The sequence below is a fragment of the Odontomachus brunneus genome, unplaced genomic scaffold (genome assembly GCF_010583005.1).
Source record: "Odontomachus brunneus isolate Ranch 3 - 2012 unplaced genomic scaffold, Obru_v1 Obru_scaffold_005, whole genome shotgun sequence".
Taxonomy (NCBI): domain Eukaryota; kingdom Metazoa; phylum Arthropoda; class Insecta; order Hymenoptera; family Formicidae; genus Odontomachus; species Odontomachus brunneus.
The window spans coordinates 1,053,126-1,064,309 of NW_022639455.1; the positions used below are offsets into that span (position 1 = coordinate 1,053,126).

An 11,184-nucleotide genomic window follows, 5' to 3' on the forward strand; every position below is an offset into this window, starting at 1 on the left:
CACTCGCAGTGACACATGCAGATACACACACAGCGCGGACCGCTCTCGTCGTCCCCCGTCCTCCCGTCTGGCTGAGACCCGGAGCGGCGATATTTCTGATCTTACGCGGTGGACGGGTGCGTATCGGCGCTGCACGGCTTCGCTCAGGGACGCGCTGCGGTGCTGGACATCGCGCTAGCCGTACGCCTATCGCACTGTCAAAATAAAACCTCCCTATTGCCAGCGAGATTGCCTCGATGTGACACACACTCTGGCATTCATTTTCGCTGTGTCTTCGGTCACGTTCGCCCAGTATGGCGATCGCCGTGTCGCGTTCGCGCCGCACCCTTTTACTCTTTCCGTAGCGCCGTCTGGCGGCCAGCAACTGGCGACACGCTAATAACGGGATATGTGTAAACGCGATTGGACGATGCGATTGGACTAGTCACTTGTTTGTTCGGTCTTGGGACTTTCGATAGTAAATAGTGATAAATAGATATTATGACACTAGATGTAAAGTCACTAGGATTTTTCCACAGATGTCTATACTAAATTGCTAATAGGCTATCTAAAAGCATACTTGTGTCCGATAGAGTTTCTGGTGCATACGAGAAAATGGCTGCTACCTCCACTACGTTTAGTCATAAAATTTTTTTGTTGAAAATAAGCAGAGCAAATAACGTCCAATACCATCTATTTTTTTGTTATATTTTTGATGCAATAAGATGCTGGCATTTTTGGTTTTATGACAGTAATTTAATGGCCATGCTGACTCACGTCGATTGTACGTTGTAAGTACTCACACAAGTGACACGTTACACACACAACGTCATACACAGAACTACCGCCATTTTCTCGCTGCAACCGGAAACCTTACGTGACACACGTTCAAAGCTCTTGTTAGCAATCTAGTTTAGTATAGACATCTGTGTCCATTATACACTTTGGCTGCGTTCCGAAATTCACTGTCAATACTGAAATTCTTTAATATACGTGACATAAACTATAGATTTTCAGTATTGGCAGTAAATTTCGGAAAGCAGCCATTATTTCCGGTTGTGTTCGAATATTCACTGCCAATCATTGAACTATATAACATACTCGGCTGCATTCCAAAACTCTACTCGACTGGTAGAATAGCATTTAATTGACTAATAAGAACAAAGATAACTATGATTTCTTTATCATGATTGATCAATTAAATGTACTTTACTCATCGAATAAAATTTTTGAACGTAGTCTGGAAGGAGCACTGCCGTGGTGGGGGCTAAACTGTTCTGTAAGTCCCCATTCACAATAAGTGTAGTAAGCTTTAAGCCTTAAGAAATTGACCAATCACAGTCAAATTTGAGGAGAATAATCGACTGTGATTGATCAATTTCTTAAGGCTTAAAGCTTACTTACCTATTGTGGCTCGGGACTAATAGCGTATTCGACTGGCTCTGGGTTAATTGCTCCGAGAGCGATTAATGACGTCATAAGTCTCTACTAACCAGTCTACTTATAAGTACTTGTTCAACCAATAAACATAGGTTGAATAAGTGGGTTAACTCAGAGCCAGTCGAACATGCTATAAGCGTCGTCTACAATGGCAGTAGGAGTAGTAGTAAGAAATAAGCAGTAAACAAATTGACCAATTCCATTCTCACGTTTCAAAAATAATCGATTGTGATTGGTCTATTTACTTACTACTTATTTCTTACTACTACTCCTACTGCCATTGTAGATCACGCATAATGCCCAATTTCTTCACCTCCGATTAACTTTATCTGTCGGATAAATGTCAACCCTGATTGGTTAATCTTGCCAACCATAAATATGATTGGTCAATTCTAATAGAATAACTGGCAGATAAAGTTAACCGGTAGTGGAGAAATTGGACATTAGACAAAGACCACATCCACGTTGCATCTCGCTCTGTCTAAAGCCCGTATCAAACTATAGATTAGGATTGAGATTGAATTGAAATTTAGCCAATCAGAGCAAAATTCACTAAACTCAAATTTGGTGAACTTTGCTCTGATTGGTCAATTTTCAATTCAATCTCAATCGTAATCTAATACGTGCTTTAGGACTTTTGCAAGTAGAAAAATTTTAACTGTAACCATAAGATCGTAAAAAACTGACCAATCACAGTCGATTATTCTTCGCAAGGAGAATAATCAACTCTGATTGGTCAGTTTTCTTATAACCTTACGGTTACGGTTAAAATTTTTCTACGTACAAAAGCCCTTGGGGCTCCATACACAAATTGATATAACAGTAACGTAAGATGTATCGTAAGAATTGACCAATTACGATCGAGTATTCATTAAAATGGCGACCTTACGGTTCGACGATTCTCAACATGATCGGTAAATTTTTAGGGCCGTGGCACACAGAAAAACTTAAGCAGTAAGACGTAAGCAGTAAGCAAATTGACCAATCACAGTCGTTGATTCTTGGACCGTAAGAAGAATCAATGACTATAATTGGTCAATTTGCTTACTGCTTACGTCTTACTGCTTAAGTTTTTCTATGTGCCACCAGCTTAACAGTACGTCTTACGTTGCTGTTATGTCAATTTGTGTGTGAAGGCTCTAACTAACATTCTATAATCTATTGCTACTAATTTTTCATAGTATACAGGGTAAGTTTGAAAAAGGTACCAGATCTTTGAAAAGTTAAGAGACATAAGCCCATATTCTCAATTCTCTTTTATCTATAAAAGTGCCTCTAAAAGAGGTTTAGGAGTCACCTGATTGGCTGAGAAGCTATATTCAAGGCACTTTTATCGATAAAAGAGGATTCAAAATATGGACCATAGACGTTAGTTATATGAGAATACATATATATTATTATAAATACAAAATAAAATTGGTGTTTTAATTTTTCTTTATCATTAAGTTAATAATATATAAAATACGTTATTTTCAATGTAGGCTACATGTTTAGTTTATGTTGCAGTATATTGATTGGCTGTCGCGCGAACTTCCGCCGCGCGGCAAGCATTACCGCGTCCTGTGTGCAGGAGCCATAAGTCTTAAATCATTGAATGTAGACCAGGGGTACCTTTACGAAAAAAATACGAAAAAACCTTCAATTTTGGGTGTAAACACCCAAAAACTTGAAATAAACATTTAAATTTGAGTGTTACCCAAAATTGAGGGTTTTTTCGTATTTTTTTCGTAAAGGTACTTCTGGTATAGATTCAATGATTTAAGACTTAAGCCTTAAAAACTGACTAATCCTATTGGATCATTCTTATAATAGTCGACTGTGATTACTCAATTTTTAAGGATCGTGATTATATGTGCATATGGAAACTGCAATGTTTCAAATATTATTTCTTTTTATACGATTTTGTTTTACGAGCCGTAAGTGCTGTTATAAATAATGCAGAATTCCAATTGCATATTACATCCGATGTCCGATGTCCGATATCCAATAGGAGAATCAGTTTTTTGGAGACAGAAATATTGCTAGCTAGAAACTTTAGGAATCAAACTCTACTGTTGGATATCGAATCATCGTACATTGTATATCGGATGCAGTGTGAACCCTGCATAATACTTGACTAATCGTCGATTAAGGCTGCGTTCGGGAACGTCACTCGAGTACTCTCCCTCTCTTTTTATCTTACTCTTGTATTTCGCTCACTCCAACGTCTATCGTCTAGTAGTGTGCACACAGTGTGTGTTTCCGAACGCAGCATAAATTAATCGGAATTTTTAGGAAGTCACTAAATTTTCTCCCATAAAATCAAGTCATGATACATGAATATGTAGTAGCGAATATGTTGTATCGTGAGATTTTTATAACTTTGGTATCTATTAACCTATATATGCAGCTAAAAATATAATGATAGGATTTACAAAATTTTAAAATAAATTTAAGATTGTTTTAAATAAAACAATAAATTATAAATTCTGTCCCGCGATTAATAAACGTAAAGAGTTATTTGGCCAAAATTCGAATTCTACTTAACCGACATTGAACTCTGCTATGTCAAACTAGTGTCTTCGAGATACTGCTAGATGGCACCAAGTAGACTGTTCTGCCTTTATTAGATGCACGACGTATTTCTAACTTTGAAACTGGTACAGATGACGCGAGCGATCAGCGATCGGAAATTCAGTATCCGTTCAATCATTCATTAACATACTAACGATCGTTTCGGACGAAATTGTTTCAACGCACTCTGAATGCAGTCTAACTTCCAGGCAACATTTTTATATAATATTTTTTTCGACGGAAGACAACAGACAGACTCTAAAGGTTCTTTTATATTTTAAGAAAAGAAAGATCTAATATCACTTGGGGGATCAGAAGTAAAACTTCATTCGCGTAATTTTCACCTTTTGTACAATGGAAAAGTGTCGAGAATTCGCTTTTTTTCTGTTTTAATCTTTATTCGACGAAAGTGCTAGGTTCTGTGTAAATATTAAGCAAAGAACGAATAATGCTATTATATGTATAGATCTTTAAATTTTCTAGGATCGTGGAATCCCGCAGATATCAGTTCTCAGTGCAATATGCTTGCTGTCACCGTCGGGCAAAGCGTCTGCGCGAGGAAATTATACAATTTCCGGCTGTATTGGTAAGCTTTCAACTTTTTTTATTTTGCATTGACCTATACGTTTACCGTAGGCAACGTGCACTTGACATTCGTCCAGTTATCCGCTAGCATACGTAAATCCAATGCAATCTAGTCAGTCGGCACATAACAGACTCCGCGATGCAAAGGTTGCGCGGTGAAGATTCAACGTTTAATTTTCAAATAGCACTTTTATGAAGAGGAGCACATTACGTTCGTTTAGCTTGAGCTTTAACTAACGATTACGCGAAACTTGACATTCATTATATCGCGTCTCCAACGTTAACGCGCTTACGTCTCGTTAATTATCATGAATCGGATTAATGTTCACATGCGATGTTCTCTATTTAAAATTAGCTGTAAAATCCACCGGTGGACTATTTGTATTTCTTTCCGGATCATCTCTTGTACGCGGGAATAATGAGGGAGAGAGAGAGAGAAAGAAAGAGGGGCGAGAGGGAGAGAGAGGGAGAGAGAAAAGAGAGAAGCAAGAGGAATCGAGAGAAAAGGAAAGAGAAGGGCGAAGAATACGCAGACTAGGAGGGGTGCGTGGCGGTGAACAGTCAGGCGGACGAAGCAGAAAGCCAGCCAGAGAGCGGCTGGCTAGGGCTGAACGCTGGAGAAAGATGGCGAAGATGGAAACGGGCGAGTAAGAAGCACGCTCGCGGGTGGGACGAGGAGGAAGCGAAAGGAAACGAAGCGGAGCGGAGCGGAACGATTGGGATTTTAGGGGAGCGAAAGCGGCGCGTTTACGCTCCGCACCTCCGCCTTCTTTGCCGCTGCCATCATCGGCTCTCTTCTAATCCTAATCCTTGCCACCGCGACGCGATGGTGGTGGGTACCGCAACCTCGCCTGCTTCCGTTATCCTTGTCTCGCCGCCGGTGTAGCAGCCGCTCCCCCACTCCGCGCCTTTTAACTGGTTCTTCCCATACCACCCTCGGCCGATCGATGGTGACTCGTTCGCCCCCCGCGGTATGGCGCTAGCGTCGTCTAAGCGCCGTTCAGTCTGAACTCCGGTTCACTCAGTCTACGAACGTTTGCCACGAGACTTCGACCTCGCCGCATCGCACACTCTATCTCTCTCTCTCTATCCACCCGTCTGTCTTTTTTCCGCTTTTCATTTTTTCCCCGCTCGCGCGGCAGGCAGGAAGTCCAGCGGCGAAGCCGGGAAAGCCGCGCGTATTGTAGCCGCGCAACGGGTACAACGGGACTCTCGTCGTATCTCTCGTGCTTTCGTTACTCCGGCCCCATATAGTCAGTCATCGCCGTGCAACCTCTATTCGTCCGCTTCGACCGGCTGCGGATCTACCTGCGGCGCAGCGAGGTGAGTGGGCGACCTATCTCGCGCGTCTCTCCTATCTCTACCGTGCGCGTCGGCTTTTCCGTTACGCTGCAAAAATACGAAGCTCCTGAAATTCGCGCTACGATCTGCGCCAATTTCAAAACGGATCGCCTCTCGATCGCGAGAGTACGCACGTATACGCGAAGGTGTTCGACACCCTTGACGGCGGATCTATGTCATGAATTCCGACCGAATCATCCGTCCGAATGATCTCTCGCTTTTCTGTAATCAAGGCAAATTTCAGGAGTTACGGAGACAAATAAGCGCAGATATGAACCGCCATTTTTAAGTATACATATTTATATATGCATGCGTATGTATGTGCATATATATATGTACACATACCTCCCCATATAGCACAAATGTTCAATAGATATCCTAAGAACGTTCTAAGAATATTCGAATATTCTTAGAACGTTCTTAGGATATCTATTGAACATTTGTGCTGTATGGGTCTAAAGATGTTTTTCGTCTACATATTCTTACGAAATTAATCATCGAATTAGCTCACATTTGATACTTAAGCTCGAAATGAGCTTTTTACGATTTTTGACACATTGCTCCACGGTATACTGAGAGAGAAAGATATATAAAAATTAATAAATATTTATTCAGCGAATACTAATATATTTACTTATATTATTTATTTATTTATCTATTTTTATAAAATATAAAATATATAATTAGTAATATAAAATATGTTTCAAATAAGAAAATATATATTTTCTTGAAATCTTAAAAAAACTTTTGTATCTTTCAGGAAAACGACTATTTATTCTAATTAAATGAAAGAATTTAGATTTAAGTATATATTGTTAAATAAATATTTATTAAATAGTATTAAATGAATATATTTACTAAATTTTATATGGAAATTTTATATAGCTATTTTTCTCTCAGTGTGTTACATTGTAATTGAAACTATGCGATTTACTATGGCACTTTAATTTTATAATCATATAAATTGATGAAATAGGGGAAAACAGGAGATTTAATTCTAACTTGCAAAAAGTTATTAGGACGATTAATTAAGTCACATTCAATATCTCTTACTGTAAAACCGTTCGAGCCAGGTTATTAATTATTTCGAATGACAATAGAATATTTTAGCATTTACGACTGCAGGAGCGATCTGCGAAATACTCGTTCTCGAAATGGAAGGACGGAGCAACTGAAGAATATTTTACAAAGTAACAATTAATAATAAATGAGAGCACTCAATAAAAAAAAAGAGAAGAAAAAAGCAAACGTCGAAGCGCCAAATTCTAAAAGAGATCGCAGGAATTGACATCTCCAGAGAAAATCTGAAATATATCAACGATTGATCTTCTCTTTCGAACTTGAAATATTTTCCGCGGTCTCATCAGAAAATGCAAATATTCGCTTTACTTTAACTTAAATGTTTACTTTAAAACTTTGGGGCTCTTCCAAGCTTAATTTGATTTTCCTGGAACTGGCAATTAAACTATTCGGCATGTACATTTCGCCGGGGTTCTTGTTCTTCGGTTTTGCGGTCTCGTAAGGTGCTGTCATCTATTGGCAGGGAGCTCCACCTGAATAATATCCGCTAATATATTTATACGCGAACCCTACGCGCCCCTGCACCGGTAACTATAGTACACTTTGCCTTCGAATGCGAGAACAATCGATAAGCGGAGAGTAAAGGAGAGAACGAGGGGATATATCCGCGGCCATATATCTTGACAGCTTCAACGAAGATGAAAGACGAGTTTTTTCGCGCCGCTGTCAGAAAGCTCGTGCGAAATCGCAACTTGGGTAACTTTGGGAACTTTACGCAAGACGTCCCACCCTGACATTCGCGCGGCAACGCGAGTCCCGCTGGGGGTTGCATCGCGGACGACTGTCTGTGTTATACGAAATACTCTGATCGAGGGAGCACAGTTGACGCAGGAAACACAACGCGGAAAAGCCCATAAACACGGCGACTTTGTGCGCCAGCGAGTACACCAAGTTCCGGCGAAAATTCGTCGGCGCAAGTATTCCCTCGCTTGTCTCGGAATTTTCGAGTCGTGGCGAAACTTGCCCCCTTCGTGCGGATGAAAGTCGATAAATGGCGAAAAATTTCGTGTTTACTCACAGTTACTCGCGAGGGACAAACTTCGCGGGTGTGTTCTCTTTCCTTCTTTTTTTCAATTTGGTGTCCGCTTGCCCTGCATAAAAAAAGAGGGAGAGAGAAAGAGAGAGAAAGAAAGAAGAAAAAAGCAAACGTCAAAACGCCAGATTTATTGAGTGTCAGTTACGAGGCGACTCGCGAAATGCCCTGCTCGTACGGGGCGTGCCGAAAAAAAGAAGGAAGGGGGGTGAGGGAGGCGCAGGTAGAGAGCGATTTAATCGGCGCTGACTGCGCGAAAATCACAGTACTTTACACTTCGCGGCTGGCGGAGCATGAAATGCCGCGAGAGAGACTTGTGTATATACACCGTTCGGTGCATAAAATATGCATGTAGGTATGCATGCTGATGAGTGCACGCGAAGGCAAGTAAATCTCACAGTCGCGATTCACTCGCAGACTGCTAAATTACCACTCCCGGGTTAATCCGCTATGAACTGATTGTGTATACTCGACGCGCGCTCGGAGTAAGCGGGGCGACGTCCTGCAAAGATATGTGTCCGTATTTGCGTATTTGTTTTATATTTTCACAAGAGAGGAAGAAAAAGAGAAAGAGATGAAACACGTTAATCGCGCGCCGAAGGGTCGTTGGAGGGTCGGCTCGCAACGAAAACTGCGCGGAGAGCGCAAAGAGGTCTTTCGTGTACTTGTAAGAATGTGTTTAATTCGTTTTATCGCGCGCGCTCGCTGGCCGCGTAACTTAGCGAAAGAGCAGAATTCACGGCGAAATTCAGTCTCGCAGGAACGTTTATACGCTGAAAGAATGCGTTTCGGATTTTCTAAACCGCGACGTGCCGCTGGCGCGGTTCCCTTTTGAAAGGGAGCCTCGTCATTCTTCGCGGCACGAGCAAAACCGCTTCAGCCGGGAATTTTTGCAAACCGATCGCACTCGCGGTATGAAACTCGCGAGTGAGCGGTTTCTGCCGGCGGCTCTGATTCTGGGCCCCGTACTCTCAAATTGGAAATTTCTGTCTCGCGCGTCTGTCGACTCGATCGATCGACAAGTCGCCGCTGATGAGTGGCGCAACGGGACGTCGGAACTCAAATATTTCCCATACCTGCCGTAATGTTGGCGAAACTTCTAATTTCCCCATGATTGATGCAGGCATTTACATTTACGCGCATTACGTCGCGATACGTATATAAGCGCGTAATTTATCTCCAAATGGGCCTTCTTCGTCCCAGATTTTTTTGCGGAGAAGAGAAATGTCTCAGGCGAATCCCTAGAATCATGCCACCCCTCCTCAACTGTCATCCTGCTGGTCGCTTTCGAGCTATTCCCTCGTTTTTGCACATTAAGAGGTATAACCTGCGAGAAAGAGGCAGTGCCAAGGGGAGAGAAAAAGAGAGAGAGAGAGAGAGAGAGAGAGAGAGAGAGAACAAGAAAGAACGAGAGAGAACGAGAGCGAAAGAGGAGGAGGTAAAAGTTGGAACGATAGAGACAGAAGATTATGTCCAAATAATTTATTCGGTTATATGATTTATTACAGCTGCGTGCTATCGTTTGTATGATTAATTGCAATCAATAAGCGCTTTGGAAAATCACGGGCTGTAACATGAGAAGCTTAAATCGCCCACACGAAAAAAAAAGGTTGATTTCTAGTTGATTTTGCAAATTTGTCGCTCGCCGAGCAAAATTAAATGTTATAACTAACAAATAAACTTACCCAAACCTTACACTTAGATTTCTTTCTAATTTGGCACAAAAGTACAAAAAATATTTAGGTCATAATTTTTTATTTTGGCTCACTTTGAGTTTCATGAGCAGTTTATAGCTTTTTAATGTTCTTACTTCTATAACCAACAAGTGTAACAAAAATGCATAAGAAATAAAATTGAATACAAGATATAGGCGTTTTTGGTTTGCTGATTATCAATATGAAGTTAAATGTGTAAAATTACTTATATAGAATGGTTCGGGTCTCAGCTATGTTAATTTTGTTAAAATTTTAATTAAAATTGCTGGATTTCTCTCGATTTTGCCGAGATTTGAATCATTTTTAACTAATTTAGCATAGATTTAAAATATTTCGGTTGAAGTCTCGACTAAAGAAATTTAGAATAGTTCATGTCTCAGCTATGCCGATTTTATTAAAATTATTCAACTGTATTTTGTATTCAATTTTATTTCTTATGCATTTTTATTATACTTGTTGATGAGAACATTAAAAAGCTATAAACTGCCTGCGAAACTCAAAGTGGGCCAAAATGAAAAAATATGACCTAAATATTTTTTGCATTTCTACATTTGTGCAAAATTAGAAAGAAATCAATGTGTATCGCTTAGGTAGGTTGACTTGTAAGTAGATTTGTAAGTGCAGCAAAGATATTGAGTTTAGAAACATGTGTCAACTCGCTCATAGAACGAATTCACTTTTGCTGATATCATCTTAATTATTGCATTTCGCGCTAATTGAATTTGCGAAAAATTAATTCATTAATTTTACTAAACAAAACATTCAATTATTTAGTAGGTAATGAAAAAATATTTGTGCTCGTTTTGCGGAGAAGCGCACCCCCATTAAGTCTGACTGTGAATAACCGTAAACGTGAAATATGTTATTATGTATTATGCAATTCAAGTTTACCTTTTATAATTACACATATTTGCGTTGTAAAATATATTCATATAAATTATGTATCTTTGTGAATGTATTTTTATGCATAGTGTTTAGTGTGAGTAAACATTTCAATCAGCATTTTCGCTTTAACTAACGTCTGTTGCTGCAGTAACCGATGATTTACCTCAATATTTGTGAAATCCGTTGATGCATCAAATTTCCTTTAATGTAACAGCAGAATGATTAGTTGCATATCAAATTACATTTTCAAATTACATTTTCTATTGGTTGTAATATAGAAACATCTTTACTGTGCTAACAAATCTCGTGCTATAACATCAAACTTTATTAGGTACAACTACAAATCTTATACAGCTCTGCTTGTACCTGATTACCGTGACATAGTAAACTGGCTGCTCGTATATATTACAGTTATATTGATTTGCTAGGCTAGCGAAGTTTTTAGTTGTGACAGTAAATCTTTTTTTCCGCGCAGAAATCAATCTTTCCAGAGAAGGAGAGAGAGAGGGAGACAGACAGAGAGAGAGAGAGAGAGAGAGAGAGAGAGAGAGAGAGAGAGAGAGAGAGAGAGAG

The 11,184-nt window shown here is 39.9% G+C and overlaps 1 protein-coding gene across 1 annotated transcript in view; it reads left to right on the top strand.

The window, feature by feature from the left end:
• Positions 1 to 5,568: 5,568 nt before the first annotated feature.
• LOC116850621 (complexin) overlaps positions 5,569 to 11,184 on the top strand; it is a 154,848-nt gene continuing 149,232 nt past the window's right edge. The window contains exon 1 of the mRNA XM_032829127.1: positions 5,569 to 5,880. The gene's annotated coding sequence lies outside the window, so the exon portion shown is untranslated. The remainder of the gene's footprint in view (positions 5,881 to 11,184) is intronic.